The sequence below is a fragment of the Sesamum indicum genome, linkage group LG2 (assembly GCF_026168435.1).
Source record: "Sesamum indicum cultivar Baizhima isolate 11 linkage group LG2, ASM2616843v1, whole genome shotgun sequence".
NCBI lineage: Eukaryota > Viridiplantae > Streptophyta > Magnoliopsida > Lamiales > Pedaliaceae > Sesamum > Sesamum indicum.
Genome location: NC_142658.1, coordinates 23,283,813 through 23,302,033, shown reverse-complemented (window position 1 = coordinate 23,302,033; position 18,221 = coordinate 23,283,813). Strand labels below are relative to the sequence as shown.

Below are 18,221 nucleotides of genomic sequence, written 5' to 3'. Positions count from 1 at the left end.
CATTGTTGTAATAAAATAATAATTCTTGCCACTAAATAAATATAATTTGTGATAATATTAAAATTATCATTAATTATTTTTTATCGATAATTTTCTATCTCTTTGCCATAGATTTTATCTTTTTTAATTTTTTATTTCGATCTACTTTTTCTATATATTTTCTCTCTCTTGCCCCACGATTTTTACACCACATTTTCTCTCACTTAAGATTATCCACACGGCAATCATCTCAAAAAGCAATAGGAGATGAAATAGGAAAATGAAATAGAAGATCCAATGCCGAAATTGAATAGTGGGATTTTTTAAACTTTAATTGCATTTACTGTCATGTATATAAGAGGTGGCAAAATAGTAACCTCGAATTAATTGATTTTTTACAATTGCAAGATTCTGATCGTCGATTTTAAAAGTGGCTAAAATATGGTGAGATGGACAAAATTGAGATTTTTTAATTTGAGGATTTTATTGATTGGACATTTTTTTAATTAGTCTTCATCCGCTACATAAACACTTACATGTAAAAAAAAAATATCAAATTGCATAATATAAATGAGCAAAAAATCCTCTATAAAAAATAAAATAGTAAATTGTTTCATGTGTTGTCATAAGAGGATATTTGCTCATTTCGTATATCAGATGAGTAAATTGCATTTAACCCCATTTTTTTTATAACATGCACTTATTTCACCTACATGTGTGGGTTACATGTGATTATATTTTTAAATTATGTATGATTTAATTATATTTTAATTCAACACATGCCAGACATATATTAATGTATTAACACGACAATGGTGCGGATTTTTCTAATTGATATCATATGATATAATATTGCATTAATATAGCATTTTTTAATATTTCTCGCTCTTCGCCAGATCCTAACAGGAATAAGGTTCTACACAAGATTAATAAAAACATCGAATTTTTAACCTATTTTTTTTTAATATAGGGGTTCTTTGCATTTTGATGATAATACAGGGGCAAAAATGCAATTTACCCTTGAAATCATCATCTTGTTCACGGGTCTGACACTTTCTCACCCTCAAACCACAGTGAAACCTAATCTTCCCAACTTTACCGTTGTGATTTCAAGAAAGAAAAGAACAAAAAAACTTTACCGTTGTGTTCCCCGCGCCGGCGCATAGTTATATAAGAGGAACATCCACGACCAGATTTTGAAAAATCAAAAATAGTGCAGAAGAAAAGCAAGAGGGCGCTCACATTGACATGCCCTTCTTTTTTAACAGCGGCGTTTTTGAACATCGTCTCAGACGTCCGGCCGCCTCCGCCGACTGCCCTCAGCCTCGATCTGTTCTTTCTTAAGGTATTTCTTGAGAGTCTGACATCACCTCATTGCATAAGAGTTCTTTTAAGTTTCTTGCATTATGGGTTCTTGCATTGTGAACTTAAGAGTATCTTGGTTAAAGGAAGTCTGTCTTCCCAACGGAAGATTTAATATGAGTACTTTTCAGTGTCACTGAATTGTGAAATTACGGCCTTACTCTTTTTCCTTTTTGTTTTTTTTTAAGGTCTCGATTTGTTATTTCAAGGTTCTTGAATTTCAATTACACATGGGTTCTATTGTATGTCTTGGATTACGACTGCAGTCTGCGGACAAGTGTCTGGGACTTACATACAAGGATGCTGGTGTGGACATTGTTGCTGGATCAGAACTTGTTCAGAGAATAGGCAAGATGGCTCTCTGAATTGGAGGTTTTGGAGGTTTTGAAGGCTTTTCCCTTTGGGTATGGTTGTTTTTTGATATGATTATATTCAGTAATGATCCTGTTGTCATTTTGATCGCTAGTGTCTTGAGGGATATTAATACATATTGCCTACACTCACAAACTAGTCAATTTTTTGGCAGTCTTGTTTTTCAGAGCTTCTTTCTTGAAGGCAGATTTGGCTTTGCTTATTCCACTTGCATTTTCTGTGTCTAGCTTTTCCTTTTTTCTTTTTGGCTCTGATTTCATTGGTCTTTTCCCATCTTATAATGTTATTTAATTGCATCCAAATGCTTTCGCAGGGGATTCGTATAGAGATGGAGTGGGAACGAAACTTATGTTGGGTTTAGGGACTCGAATCGACGAGACTACTGGCATTGAATTGGTAATCTTTTGGTCTTTTACATGTTCTTTGTTAATAATTCATGCGTTAATCATTGTTTCGAATCAAGTTTTCACGAGTGTTAATGATATAGTAACTCCTAGGGCAAAACCTTTGTTTTTCCAAATCTGCCAGGAGAACCTGCAGGCTTTGGATTGGATTGTCATCTTTGTCCGCTGGCTGATCTTCCCTACCATTAGGTTGGGAAAGAATGTGAGTCTAGCAATGTTATAATTTGCATGAATGTTGTGTTTCAGAAAAGTTATTTACTAATATATTTGGTTGCAGTTGTTACTATATTTTGCTTGTGTGAATGTATTGGCCATGATTTTCATTTTCCATCCGTATAAATTGCTGCCAATGATCCTTGGTCTACGTGGGACTTTGTTTCTGAAAATGTTTGGCTGCAGTTGTTAATATATGGGGCTAGGCTATACTAGAAATATGATGATTTTTGTTAGTCACACCATGTCGATTATCTTACACAATCTAGCATAAGACAGTTGCTTGAAACTAATGGGACCCCACATGTATCTTCACTTAGATCAGCAACTATGAACCTACTTTAGGAACAGTAAGTAACACTTTGTTTTTCCTGCTATTATCTTTGTTGCCGATCAAGTTCACTTATCTTCTTTCTTAATGCATATATGTGATTCGCTGAATATGAGCTTGACTTTAAATATCTCAATTTCCTCTTTGGACTGTATTGGAACTTCGTAAACCAATTGATACTTGCTCAATTGATGGGCCAGCAAAATATCTTTTCTCAAGTGCATCAAGTGCGGTATTTGTTCTTATGCCTTTTAATTGGAGAGTGCTACAATGTTGTATATATGTTGTTTTCTTCCATGTCTGTTCGTAATTCTGTCTTGATACAAAGTACAGAGATTCAATAGAGTCACACGGAATTGCTGTTATCAATTCTTTTATTTGCAAGTTTTATTTGTTGAAAAAAGCACTATACTCTAAATTTGATGCAGGCAATGCCGTCACTGAAGTCTCGCTGAAACCCATATTTATTTGCATGTTTGTTTCTAATTGCATTAAAATTGTGAAATTGTTCGATAGGTTTTGGGTCCCACAACCCATTGACTAGGTAAGGTGAGTATTTATTTATTGGTGAATCCGTACATATAAAGTGAAATTTTAAGAGATTTTCAAATAAAAATTGGACCATATTGAACTAATGTTGGAGGTGATATCTGGTTTTCTTTAGCCCTAACACATATAGCGTTCAATTAGCAAAGGGCATCACCCTACCTGATACATCATTCTCCACATGCATTAAAGTGAAGCATATAAGTTAGTATAGGTTTTTCATACTTGTTTATTAAAAGATTGAAGGCTAGAGTTTGAATTGGGTTTGCCAATTAGGTGCAAACTAGATAACCTCATATCGATAAGAATTGTGTGGGAATTTGTTGACATTTTAGAACCTAATGGTAGCCTTACGTATCTTCATAGTCTTCTCTTCAAGTTTCTAACTGAAAAGCAACCAACGGCCCCTATCAATTCTTCTTTGCTGATTTTTCTCCTATATTTTGGAATCAAGAATGGTTGAGACCATTGATTTTATACTTTGTATAATTCAAACCTAAAATTTGCTGCTCTGATTTCTTTGGAAAGCCGTGCTTTCTCCATTCTGGTCTGGAAAGTATGGGATTAGGGATTTTTTAGGCTGCTCAAAAATGTGAATGATGCAAGTATAGAGTTGAGACCTTAATGAGAGAACAAATACCTCATCTTTTTGTAAATTTATTTTTGGTTCGTTTATTATGTTGGGTTTTCTTCATGAGCTGCCTTAAAACTTTTTGTTGTTAATACGTTTGACATTTGTGTATGATTTACGGAAACCATGTTAGTTCTTGTTATTAACATCTTATTTTTGAAGGTGTATTACAGAATAGTATGTTGGAACATCTATATTATACAATCATAAATTATTTTTTATTTGCGAACTTTGGGATTAAATGCTATGCTAATGTGGAACTGTTGTCGAGATGCCAATTAAAAATATATTTTTCAAGATTACTTGGTAAAACTTTTGTGAGTATTATTATGTACGTTCAAGAGTTCATCAATGATTTTTAAGGAACACAAAGTTTTGATAAGTTGAAATGTATTACTAGAAAATTGTTTCTCTCTTTTGCCCAAAAGATTTGTTTTCCTTGTCAAGTGTTCTTTTGTTTTCACGTAAAGTTCTTAAAATAAATTTTTCTCTTTGACTCAAAGATTTGTTTTTCTCTTGGGTGGTCTTCTTTAATTCTCAAAATCAGCTGTGGTCTTCTTTAATTCTCAAAATCAGCTGTGGTCTTCTTTAATTCTCAAAATCAGCTTGAATTGCAGTAATTTCTTTCAAATTATTTAAAATAAATTTACAGCGTTTAGAATATTTTTTGTATTTGATTATTCATGGGCATATATTCATTTAATTATTTTTGATAAATGCATGAATAAGTCACGTTTTTGGATTTTCAAGGAAATCTGTTATTGATTTTTATTTCCATAAAAAAGAATTGGATTCAAAACAGTTTTTGCAGCTCTTTGGAAAATTTTAAGCTGCATTAAGTTTTCTGTTTTTTAGCAAATTGCATTCATCACCATCTTTGTTTAGACTTCCAAAAAAGTACACTATTTTTTAGCAAATTGCATCCATCACTAACTTTTATTTTGATAAATGATAAAAGTCTTTTAAGATATATATACAAGTGATTTTAACACAAATAATGAGATTGGCATCTCGACTGTTTTTCAATTTAGTATGCAGTATTTGATTTCTGAATTTCGTGTGATTGTGTAATAATGATTTTTCAACAAATTTTTTTGTGATACACCTTCAAATGTTAGATGTCAATGATATGGACATATATGGAGTTTTTGTAAAATTTGTACAAAAATGCAAATGTATGACAAACAAAAATTTCTAAGAAAGCAACATGAGGCCAAAAGCCAACATAATGAACAGACCAAGAATAAATCTACAAAAACATTGGAGTATTATCTCTCTTGTAGGCCTCAACTCCGAACTGCCTTGCGTCCGTCATGTTTAAAGTGGCCTTGGAATTCATAATCCTATTGCTTTCCCCATTAGAATGTTGAGAACGTGAAGGCATAATAGAAATCAGTCCGAATTTTGGGTTTGATTTATGCAAAGGATAATAAAATGGTCTCAATATTTCTTGATTTTTAAATATGGGGAAAAATCAGTAGAGGTGAAATGGATGGGGACCAAGGTTGCTTTTTGGGTAGAAATGGGAGAGAAGGATATAGGTTGTCCTATAGTTTACATGCCATTATGTGTTGCATACTTTTCTTATATGGTTGACTTTGCTCAAGTTTTCTTCTTTGTTTTTGCAGTTAAGTTAGCAGTGAAGATGATCTGAATGAAAGAGTCTGCTTAACAACGTTCATGGATTTGTCGATATCAGTTGTGGCGTTCAAGTAATTCTAAGTATGAGCCTCATGGGTTCGCCGTGGAAGTAAATCTTGCCTACTGTAAATAGAACCAAGCATGTTTGTAATACTTAGATCATAATCATGTATTAAGGAAACCAGAAACAGGGAAAGTATGTCTGGTTCATGCCTAAAAGTGATACCTAGAGATCCTATGTAGTTGTTTCCTACTATCTTGTTAGTAAATATTTGATGTGGTACCATGTTTTGAGCAAGCAAGCAATTTTTCTTTTTCCTTTCTCATGTGCACTATTATACCTTCTCTATCTTTTTCTGTTTTTTTTTTATTTTTTATTTTGAGAGGAACAAACTTCACTCGAATTATCTGGCTAACTCGCCACACATGGCAACATCAAGTCCAAGGGGACAGCAGGATGAATCAAGTAAACGACCAAGTAGGAAACAGACTATATATCCAATAAAAAGATTAAATACAAAATAATATTTTAACACGATTAATTTGATAGAAGATATTTTTATTATACTTTACTTGGCATAGTAAAATTTAAAATAAATAAAATGTGAATAATATATAAACACTAATCTAAACTTCAAATCCATCAATTCAAATATAGTCTAAGTGTTTCAGTCCTATTGTGAAAAGAAATAAGAGCAAAACTCTGTCAAAGAAGAAAATTATTTGCCATTAATTCCTAATTTCTCTAAACTAATTAAAAAATGAACACTATATTCTTAAAAATAAATAGGCAAATAACATTTCAACGTTGTTAATTTGCTAGGAATTTTATTTAAAATAAACAATTTAAAATAAATGAGCAATACTCATTTTAATGAATATTTTTATTACCAAGAAAATTTCTTATTCTTGTTTGATAAGATATTTTTTAATAAGGTTTTAAAATTTTTTATATAGTAAACTATAATATTAATTTATTTATTTACTAATACAAAATAAGGAGAAGGGTTATGTTGGAAAAATATTTGGTTTCAAGCAATCGAAACGATGTTTTGAAATATTACAATAGGATTTAAGAAATCAAAAGCAAATAAAGGCACGTTGGAACAAATAACAAAAAGCAATTAGAAATGCTATTTCTGACAAGAAATTTAAATTGAAAACTTACAACGAGAATTGTATCGTAACAATTTTCAGTCCACTTTGAAATCGTTAATTTTAACCGAATCGCAGAATTACTGCTTGCCTTGAAGAAAATATATACCTCGTATCAGCAGTGCACCGGGTGCAACGTAATTTCTCTCAGGATAAGACGGTTACAGTTCTTTTGGTTTTAGCACTATACCGAAGAACACCTCGACCAAACACTCAGAAGCTCGTAATCAAAACTTGATCGCTCAAATCTTTAAAGAATGATAGAAATCGAGAAAGAGAGGGAGAGAGTTCGCAAAGGAAGAGAGATTGTGATTGTCGTTGTGTTTTTACAAATGGCAAGTGGCATGCCTTTATATAGGCATGCCCAAAGTACAGCCATAAAAGAAAATATAATGGCAATTAATCTCCCCCCACAAGAAACCGTGCGAAATGAATCAGCAATGAAGAAAGAAATTGCTGTTACACTCATATTCAATTGCAAATTGAAAGCAGCAATCCAATTTCTTTTTCAAATTGTAAATTGAAAACAACAATTGAAAATGGGTTTTGCGGTTTTTGATCCTCAATCAATCACATTCAATAGCAAATGAAATGAAGAAAATTGAAGGTGAATTCAATTGCTGCTGCTGTTACAAATCTGTGGGTTTCTACTTTTGAAAATTCAAATTCAACAATCCCCCACAAACTCATAGATTTGAACTCAAGTTTCCATGACTTGCTTTCAACAAAGGTACCTTTCGGTTTGAACCACTGTCTAAGTTATCTAACGTCAGTTGTCACCAGGTTAAATGGAACTAAGCCTTGAATTTAAACCTGTGAGTGTGACAACGTCTGTCAGTAACAACGAGCAACCAGCTTTGTGTTGATCTTTAGGTACACTTAGGCCATGTGTCTTGATCCTGTTCATGAATGCTTTCAGGAAAAACCCAATTCCTTAGTTACGGCCAAACAACGACATTCACTTAGTTGGGTGTCTCCAAGGATGCACTGCTAGCATCTCGTCTTATAAGACTTGACCCCATTCAGAGATGAACTCTTACTATACTTGCAGTAGCAGCACCTTCTAGAATTTGAGGGGATAGACTCCAGATACAAAGTATTAGTCTATTTGGTGCTCTAACATACCCTTACGACTTGTTGATACCACACTGAACTTTTTTTATGGGATCTCCACTCAAAAGGTTGGGTTGCCGTCGTAGATATATCACTCATAGGTTTTCAGTCTCATCTCCAATCTAGACTTATGAACTTGCGACAGATTCAAGCCTTTCGTCAAAGGATCAGCCACATTGTCCTTTGTTCCCACAAAGTCAATGCCTATTACTCTGTCTGACACTAATGCCCTTATAGATTTTAGTCTAACTTGGATGTGTCGTTTGGTCTTTTGATTGTATTTACGACTCCTCACCTTTGCTATTGTAGTTTGGCTATCATAATGTACAACAATTGGTGAAAGAGGCTGATTTACAACGGGAAGTTGTGATAACAACCAAAATAGCCATTCTGCCTCGGTACCATTCGTATCTAACGCACATAACTCGGCTTCAAACGTAGACTGGGTTATCAAAGTCTGTTTTGCAGACTTCCAGGAGACTGCGCCCCCACCTAAGGTAAAAACATATCCTGAGCACCTATTACTCTCGGAGTTTTTGGCTATCCAGCTAGCATCATTATATCCCTCAAGAACAACAGGGAATCTGCCATAATGTATGGCCAGTGACACCGTGCCCTTTAGGTACCTTAGTACTCTATCCAAGGCACCCCAATTAGTTTTATCAGGGCAACTAGTGTATCTAGCCAGCTTAGAGACAGAAAAAGATATATCTGGTCTCGTGCCATTTGCCAGATACTGTAAGCTCCCAATAATTTGGGAATACCTTATTTGTGCAACCGAAATACCACTTTCATTTTTGAATAAAGCTACAGAAGGATCATATGGTGTTTTAGCAATTCTACTGTTTTGATAATCAAATTTCTCAATTATCTTCTCAACATAATGAGACTGAGAAATGGCTATTCCATCAGTTGACCGAGTCAACTTGATGCCAAGAATCACATTAGCCTCACCCATATCCTTCATTTCAAACTTATTTTTCAAAAATGACTTGGTTTCGATAATAATATTTAGACATGACCCTATTAATAGAATATCATCCACATACAGACATAGAATTATCAGTTTATCTCCTTTAACCTTACAGTATATGCATTTATCATTCTCATTTACAGTGAAGCCGAACGCAAGAATAGTTTTATCAAACTTTTTATGCCACTGTTTGGGTGCTTGTTTAAGTCCATATAGAGACTTAACAAGTTTACAAACTTTATGCTCGTTACCATGAGCTACAAACCCCTCAGGCTGTTCCATATAAATCTCTTCCTCGAGTTCACCATACAAGAAGGTTGTTTTCACATCCATCTGATGAATTGAGAGATTATACACCGAAGCAATTGCTATAAGCATCCGGATTGTAGTCAATCGAGCTGCCGGAGAATAGGTATCGAAATAGTCTATCCCCTCCTTTTATTTAAACCCTTTAGCCACCAATCTGGCTTTAAACTTATCTATGGTCCCATCAGGTTTCAGTTTCCTTTTAAAAATCCACTTACACCCAATAGTAGTACATCCCGGAGGAAGATCGACTAGCACCCACGTTCCATTAGAAACAATGGAGTCCATCTCACTTTTGACAGCTTCTTTCCACTGCTTGGCTTCTGAAGAAGCCATAGCATCTTTGAAAGTTATCGGATCATCCTCGATGTTGTAAGTGACAAAGTCACTTCCAAAATATTTAAAATAAATAAAATGTGAATAATATATAAACACTAATCTAAACTTCAAATCCATCAATTCAAATATAGTCTAAGTATTTCAGTCCTATTGTGAAAAGACATAAGAGCAAACTCTGTTAAAGAAGAAAATTATTTGCCATTAATTTCTAATTTCTCTAAACTAATTAAAGAATGAACACTATATTCTTAAAAATAAATAGGCAAATAACATTTCAACGTTGTTAATTTGCTAGGAATTTATTTAAAATAAATGAGCAATAATCATTTTAATGTATATTTTTATTAACAAGAAAATTTCTTATTCTTGATTGATAAAATATTTTTTAATAAGGTTTTAAAATTTTTTATATACTAAACTATATTAGTATAATATTAATTTATTTATTTATTAATACAAAATAAGGAGAAGGGTTATGTTGGAAAAATATTTGGTTTCAAGCAATCGAAACGATATTTTGAAATATTACAATCGGATTTAAGAAATTAAAAGCAAATAAAGCCACGTTGGAACAAATAACATTCCTTAAATTGGGCTGAAAATACTGATTTTCAAAAGGTGGAATGCTAGTTTCCAATTATCGCATGTGGGCTGAAAATTGCTAGCAGTGGGCCACAACCTAACACTCCACAGTTGATGCCCATAATGATGTGATTGTTCCATAATTCTATCTTATTTTTTATTTTTTATGTTTCGTAACTGTTCAAAATATAGCATAAATCCTTTTATTTGTTAAGAATTAAAATAAATAATATTCTTTTACTTGTTAAGAATTTTAAAAAAACAGTATAATTATAAAAAATAGCAGCAGCGGTGCTGCCTACTTTTTAAACACCTCCAAAACCACCCCACTCTTGTAACTTTCTTTTTCTTTGCATTATTACAATAATTTCCCCTAAAAAAGTACATTCTTTTTTATTTACTCTCACACAAGTTTATATATATATATATATATAATTTTTCTCTAAAACTATTTTGGCCATCATCTCTAAGCTTTGTCTTGAAGATCCATTTACAACCAATTGCCCGTTTACCAGGCAAAAAAGGGGCAAGCTTCCAAGTGTTGTTGTGCTCTAAGGCCTGTAGCTCATTTTTCATGGCCTCCCTCTATTCTTCATGCTGGATGGCCTCAAAAAAAGACTTGGGCTCCTACAAAACAGATAACGAGGCTACAAACAACTTAAATGCAGGAGTGGTGGAGTGTAAAGAAGGAGGTACATGTGCAGAACATATGAAATCATTAAGCCAAGGAGGACATTGAGTATTTTTGGTGGAACGACGAAGAGGAGGTGCAGGTGGTTGAGGAGCAAGAGGAGAAACAGAAGGGACACAGGAGCCAGAGGAACTGCGGGAAATGGGTGAAAAGTGCAGTAGGATCACAGACAACATCATCAGTATAAGGGGGAACTAAAGGAAAAGGACAGAGACTAAGAGAAGAGAGAGAAACAGGGTAGAAAAAAGAAAGTAATGTTCATGGAAGTGAACATCTCTAGAGATGATAATACGGTTTTTATCCAAGTCATAGAGTTTATATGCTTTCTAGGTCATGGCATACCCTAACAGAATGCACTTGAGAGCCCTAGGATGAAAGTTAGACTTGTGAGGATCCACATTACTGGCATAGCAAAGGCAACCAAAGGCACAAAGATGAGTGTGAGAGGGACTGTGATCTATTAATTGTTCAAAGAGACTTTTCTAGTGGAGGAGCTTTGAAGGTGTTCTATTGATTAAGTAGGTTGCTGTGAGAATGAATCACCCTAGAACTGTAGGAGGCTTGGTATAGCAAGGCTCTAATAACATTTAGAAGTTATTTATGTTTGCGTTCAATTCTCCCATTTTGCTGAGGTGTATATGTGCAAGAAGTTTGATGGATGACACCTAGATCTTGACAAAGAGTGTGGCAGTCGTTGTTGAGGAATTCAAAACCATTGTTCGTCCTTATGACTTTTATATTTATGGAAAATTGGTTATTGATCATGGAGAAGAAATACTTGAGAGTGGAAGCAACTTAGGATTTGTGTCTCAAGAGGTAAGTCTACAAGGAGCGACTGTAATCATCTAGAATTGTGAGGACATAGTTGCACTTTTAAATTGTATAGGTTGTATAATGGCCCCAAACATCTAAATGTATAAGATGAAAGGGTGCTTCAGATTGTGATTCACTGGAAAGAAATGTCATTAGTTTGTTTGACTTTGTGACACACATCACAGGGTACATCAAGATCGATATGAGTGAAAGCACAGATTGGAATATGTTTCATTACGTTTAAAAGAATGTCCCAGCCTATTGTGCTAGGTTTGTACATCACATTGAACTGAGCTAGAACATGCAATATTGCAATGCACAGAGGGAGGAAAGGCATATGTGTTAAGGCACTGTCTAACAATGTAGAGATTCTTGGGAGCAGTCCCTTCAACCAAGCTCCTTTCGTAACTTGGTCCTGCAATAAGCACTTAGCTTAAGGGAACTGAAAAGTATAAGCATTGTGATGACATAACTGGCTGACAAATAACAAGTTGATAGAGAAAGAAGGAATATAAAGACTTGCGTGTGTGTGACATGGTCATTTAAGTGAACAATGCCAATGTATGATGCAAGCTTCATGGAACCACCAGGCAAGTGAATGTATTTGGTGTGTGGAGGCTTAGTGTATGAATGAAAAAGTTGAATGTTTCACATATATGGTTAGTAGCCCTGCAATCAATTATCCAACAGTCCGAATCATTTTCAGATGGTCCAGAGGTATTACCAGTAAACTCTTCTGTATTTTGTGACAAGCAAAGTTCGGTAGTGGTGGTATCTACAGATGTTGCCCTTTCATCCAGTGTTGCTGCAGCAACAAAAATTCGATTGCTTGTTCCTTCTACTTGTACTAGTACCAGTTTTGCTCTCCATGAACTCGGAAGTGTAGCACCCCCTTTGCTACAAGGGCTATACCTACCCTAAACGTCATACTTATTGTAATCCCTGTGTTTATATATATAAATGCACATAATAATTTAATCCATGTGTATACGTAACCCCAACGTCATAATAGGTATTATCAACCCACAACATTATATATATATACATATCACACACCATAAGGTGATTCGTCACAAGTAATCCGTACGCTTATATTCTCTCTGTACAATCAAAATGTGCTTTGTACTCTAACTGACAAAGAGGAGAAAACTGCATACTGGCCCGACCTGCCTGGGTATAGCGCGTGGACCTACTCTTCAACAGTCAGACACCTCAAAGTCTATTCCTGAAAGAAAATGTCAGCAGGGGAATGAGCCTGCCACTCAGTAAGCAAATAACCAGTCCTATCTATATATGCATGTCAACCATAGCCCTAACAAGATAAACATGCAACACTAATGGAATACAATCAATTTAATTCCAACATAATCAACTTTATTACACCACATGACTATCTCATAATAAGACAACTAACCAAACTCTATTTTTCCTAGTTTGCTTACCAGAAGGTGATATTGTGTTTTTCCCGCCAACTCAATCTCACCGTTATATAAATTCAAGTGAACCCCCTTGACAGCCGGCTCATCAATCTCGCACATAGCTGTTGCATTTCGCACATAGCATCGCATCAAAGCTCTTTTCATTGCGCTTATTTCGCACATAGCATTTTCTTTTCGCACATAGCACTTTCTTTTCGCACATAGCATTTTCAACACGTCAAGGGGTATTCACGCCACAATTATATTCAATTTCCACCTCTCCCTCATTTCCACATATCACCATTCTTGTAAGCAACTAGTAACGCAAAACAATATATCATTACATTCTCATTTTCAGACACCCACAACACATCAAACAACACACATAGTATTTCAACGTATTTCCTCATTCCACGTACATAATATCGACAATCAAACCAAATCATTCATCACTTATATAATTTCAGACAAATCAATGGCAACATTAACCACAAATTCATATAACAATAAAACCACAAATACAGAAAGCATATATAGATAATACTAATTATTTACTTACCTCGACCTTACAACGTTTCTTTCTACTCTGTCACTAATTGTCAGTCCTTTTACTTCAACCCCGTGTCCTATAATGAGTTATATCATACACAATTAATATATCGAGAATATTGTAATTTTTTTAAAATATAATATTGAATATCATTTGTACAATTTCTAATAATTCTTTAATATTCCATTTCTATCGAAATACAAATCTTCGTTTTTCCTCTTTATTAACATACTATTTATTAAATATAATTTTCGGAATATTTCTACGAATATTCTATCAATTCCTCGCTATTATATTCTTTAGTTGAACAATAATACATGTAATTATGTATTTGGTTAACAATTCCGATGGAATTGTACAGATTAGCTATATTAATATTCAAATCTAATAAATTTAATAATCTAATTTACCAACGACATCATTTTTATATCCAATTCGATATTTAATTGGACACTATTTTAAATAGCCAAACTCGTAAAATACTCCGATTAAATAATACATAACTTAGCATAAACAACATTTAATAAATGAACTAATTAAATAATATAATTATATAATTTAATAGGAATTAAAATCACATTATTCGTACCTCTGTTTCTTTATTTCGCTTTCGGCCGAGAGTTGCAAATTTACACAATTACATTGTGTGTGTCATGTGTATTTATATGTTTAAAGAACAAGGAAAGGAAAAGAAAAAAAAACAAAGAGAGTGAGGCGGTGGGAGGTGGCCCCCACTTCCCACTCTCAAGTCTAGCTCTCTTTCTACTTTTATATATATATATGTATATATATTATATTACTTACTTAATATATATGTATATTATTTCCATATATATATATAATATTATTATTATTTTATTGATTTAATTAAACTTTTCTCAAAATACCCATTACGTCCTTCCCAATTTCTTAATTAATACAAATCGTCCCAAAATATTATAACAAATTTCAATTTAATCCGTTCAAATTTTATTATATTCTAATTATGGCCCATAATTTATGTACTAATTAACTAAGTTTCATAAAAATTTACCAATTAATCCGCCAATTATATATTATAATTTTTGGGGCGTCACAGGAAGCATGTGTCTTATGTAAGACCAGGTTTATGGCAGTAGGTGCGCAACAAATTATGTTTATTCAAATATGGTTTCCTCCTGTTTGAGAACATATCTCCTACATCCTTCTTGTTATCTTTCAACATGAGCTGGTAGACCATTTGTCTTGAGACTTCTTCTATATCAGTGTGAACCTGCCTTTGTTTCTCCACCGTGAAAACCATGGAGAATGCTCGCTCTAAATCTGCCAAAGGTTCTTGCATCAAAATCTAGCTTCTTTCATAATCAAAGCTTTCATGTAACTCCATGAGTAATTTTATCAATTGTGTGTTCTCATTCCTCTCTGCAATTGCTTTGTTTAACCACATGTGCAGCCTCCAGAGGTGCATTTGGGATTAGGCACCAGGTACGACAATTTGTTCCATATTTTATTAAGTCTGGTCACATAAGCAGTCAGTGATAGATCCCGTTGAATTTGGTAGACCATAGGGCCACTGCTCCGCCCATATCTACCTTGAATCTCAAGCCAAAGTTCATGTGAGGAAGATACGTACATGAACGACTCAACGAAATCTCTGGAAATTGTTCATGTGCATCTCTTTCCAATTGTTCTGCAGCAGCTTTGCTGCTCGGACTCACAATCGAATCCGCCATAATTCAGCAATTCTCTATGCGCCATTGAAGTAAAATTGGTTTTAGCACCCCGAGATCTTCACAAGGAAGGCTCTGATACCATGTTAAAGTTTGATCTTGAAGAGATATGACACAGTGGAAGCCATGAAAATGAACATTCAAGCTCTGTTTTCTGTGAATTCGTGTATATATCAATGAGGAAGAAGATGATTGTGATTTATATACAAATGAGCTCCTATAACTATCACTAACAGATTAACTGACTAAGTAATGACATGGCCGAACAGACATGAGAATAAATGAATCAGCATACACATCAGACGTAAGAAGTGAAAAAATAAAACAAGCGTGTGACAATAGCGACTTCATCTTGCGTCTACAATATCAGTGTCGTCTTCTTCATGGTTTCATCATCTTCAGGCTAGTGTTTGTTGTTGCTGCTACTGCTGCTCATGGAATCCATCATCTAAGAATATCATTTGATCTGAGGTTGGATCCAGACAAAAAGAGCAGAGTGGATAACTTACCAAGCTCTATAGCCGCCACAAATAGTTAAAGTCAATTAAGACATCTCTTAATCTATTGAAAGGGTTCAAATTTTAATAAGATTTGAGTATTGCAATTATTTACTTGGAATATGCTTTAGCTACAGGAATAACAATATGGGAAACAATCAATTCAATAATTCTGAGCAAAGGTCATATTGATTGATGAACTATGTTGTAAGAGAAGGAACAAAAACACGAACTAGTCTTCCTTTGGTTATCACATCAAGCACATACCTCATTTGCCTGGAAAAACAAATATGATATAAATGAATGTATTGAAGTCCAACTGTACCTTAGCTGAGCAATGGAAAAAAAATGCTCAGAGTCCACGTATTGATTAATTGTTTACCTGATAAACAGTAAGCCACATGTAAGCACAAGCATGAGTCAAGCATCAGCTACAACATATATAACTGATTAATTGTTCTTGAGCAAAAGCACCATTCTCCCTCTTCCATGCGAGTATCCAAAAATCGCGGTGAAGCTACAGAAACTACCATGTGATTCAAGGGTGAAAATTATAGAGACCACTATTAGCAGGAAGGAAATCAATATGGCTAAACACACCAAAGTCAAGTTCAAAACTACAACATTTTGTAATGGTCGGTGACAACCAATTCAAGAATTGGTTAGCATATCATAACCACCTAAGTCAGTTATCAGATTTTATCAATCCTCCACTCATTTTTCCTTACTATATCCCCTCTAGTAAAGTAAATCAATCCAAGACCACTCTTGCTAACGAGATATATTGAAAGGAAAAAAGAAGAGGGCAATACACTCTCTCCTATCCTGTTATTGCTCTTATTTCAATAAATACTCTTTAATATCAGGTAACAAAAATGAGGATACACATCTATGCAAGCACACAAAAATATTACAAAGGACATAAATAGACCACAAAGACACACAATACCCGTAATGAGTATAAAATATTGCAAAACTATGGTGATATCCTGCACAAGAAAAAAGGTTGTGTAGATCAAAATGAAGACTTAGAAATTGAAGGAGGATGGCAAATGTAACAAGACGCAGATGACATTCGTTGGCGCTGAAGATAAAAGCAACACCTCACTTCTTCTATGTTCAAAATGAAAGTAAAACATGTCCTATCGTCACACACACACTCACACACCCCACCCCAAACACACACACACCCCCACACACTCCACACGCATACACACACACACAAACACCCAACACGCACGCACACACCCCCCACACACATGCGCACACACACACACCCCACACTGCACACGTGCATGCACACACACACACACCACACCCACACACCACAAAAAAAAGACGGACAGACAAGGAAATGGAAAATTCGAAACAAGGAGGGGGCATCATTAAGCAAAACTTCTCAAATTTGTGGCCGATAAAATTGAGAAAAAAATGCAGTCAATTTTTTCAGACGATGAAGTTTCATACTCTCGGTTGTCCTGCACCTGCAGCGTTTTCATGGCATCCGAAGTTCGTAGATATGTGAAAGAAGCACTTCGATTTGATGAAGGCCCTGGATTGATAATTCTGCTTGCAAGGAAGCAACGAATAATTTCTCCTCTTTCCACAAAATGCATGCGCGTAGCTGTGAGAGGATTTCCCATCCATGTAAAGAAGAAACCAATATTGTGAAGACAGGGTGTTAATGGTGGACGGGGTAATCTGGAACAAAGGGGCCATGTTATACTACCCGAGAAGGCCATGCCTCAGCATTCTTGATATTTGGAAGCAAATGGCGGATCAGCCTTAGACGATGCTCCTATAAGCCCCTTGAAGCTCTATCAGACGTTGGCATGGCAGGTTTGCCTGTCAGTGTGCATGGGTGCCAGCATGGTGTGGCACTAGAGCTGGTTAAGTGTTGAACCAGTTTAAGGCAGACTGTTCATCGTATTAGAGTGACGATTAGCTGTGCAGAGGTGTGAGCAACAATACGTTGGTGTCGTAGCCTTGTTCTACAGTGGTGAATGATTGTGGGTATGTGTGGATAGGGGCTTTGCATGGAAGGTTGCGGGGGTTGGCTAAATGGTACCCGAGTTTAGTGAAGATAGCACTTGAGTTGCAACAAAGAAAGGTGCCGCCCACACAGGCCGCATGCATTTGCAGTGAGACCGGATGTCATGCACTTATGTAGGACACGACGTTCAAAAGGCAGGAAGTTGCACGCGCAGGCAACATCCAATGTTTAGACGACATCAAGTTGTGCGGCAGGCAGCACACTACGTGCGGCAGACTAGCAGACAATGTGCGTCGCGGAAGAACGGGAATATATGCGCTCAGGCTGATTGATGATAGCAGTTATGTGTGGCGCTTTTATGGTTGTTGTCTTCCCTGTTGCATGTGCCATTATCCCTCATGACAACCGTCGATAGATAGGAGACAAAAATTTATTTTTATTACTACAAGAAAATAGAAAATTATCAATAAAAAGTATTTAATCATAATTTTAATATCTTATCTCAATCAAACATATTTTACTCGCAAGTAATTACAGCCTAAACTATTTACATTTTGAGATATAAAGAGACACTGTTCTTAAGTTAATTATGTAATTGGTTGA

At 35.0% G+C, this 18,221-nt stretch overlaps 2 long non-coding RNA genes across 4 annotated transcripts; one reads left to right on the top strand and one right to left on the bottom strand.

Moving 5' to 3' along the window:
• The first annotated feature begins 1,020 nt into the window (after positions 1–1,020).
• Positions 1,021–5,798, top strand: LOC148789289 (uncharacterized). Of its 3 annotated transcripts, none has more exons than XR_016064163.1 (5): positions 1,021–1,324; positions 1,608–1,745; positions 2,027–2,109; positions 2,211–2,319; positions 5,467–5,798. It is a non-coding gene; the product is annotated as an uncharacterized LOC148789289 (long non-coding RNA). The 3 variants fall into 3 exon arrangements; XR_016064162.1 differs by having other exon boundaries at positions 1,530–1,745; positions 2,242–2,319; XR_016064161.1 differs by having other exon boundaries at positions 1,024–1,324; positions 2,242–2,319.
• Positions 5,799–12,373: 6,575 nt separating this feature from the next.
• Positions 12,374–14,050, bottom strand: LOC148789288 (uncharacterized). Its single transcript, XR_016064122.1, has 3 exons — positions 14,009–14,050; positions 13,429–13,495; positions 12,374–12,676 (listed from the first exon to the last, which is right to left on the bottom strand). It is a non-coding gene; the product is annotated as an uncharacterized LOC148789288 (long non-coding RNA).
• Positions 14,051–18,221: the final 4,171 nt, after the last annotated feature.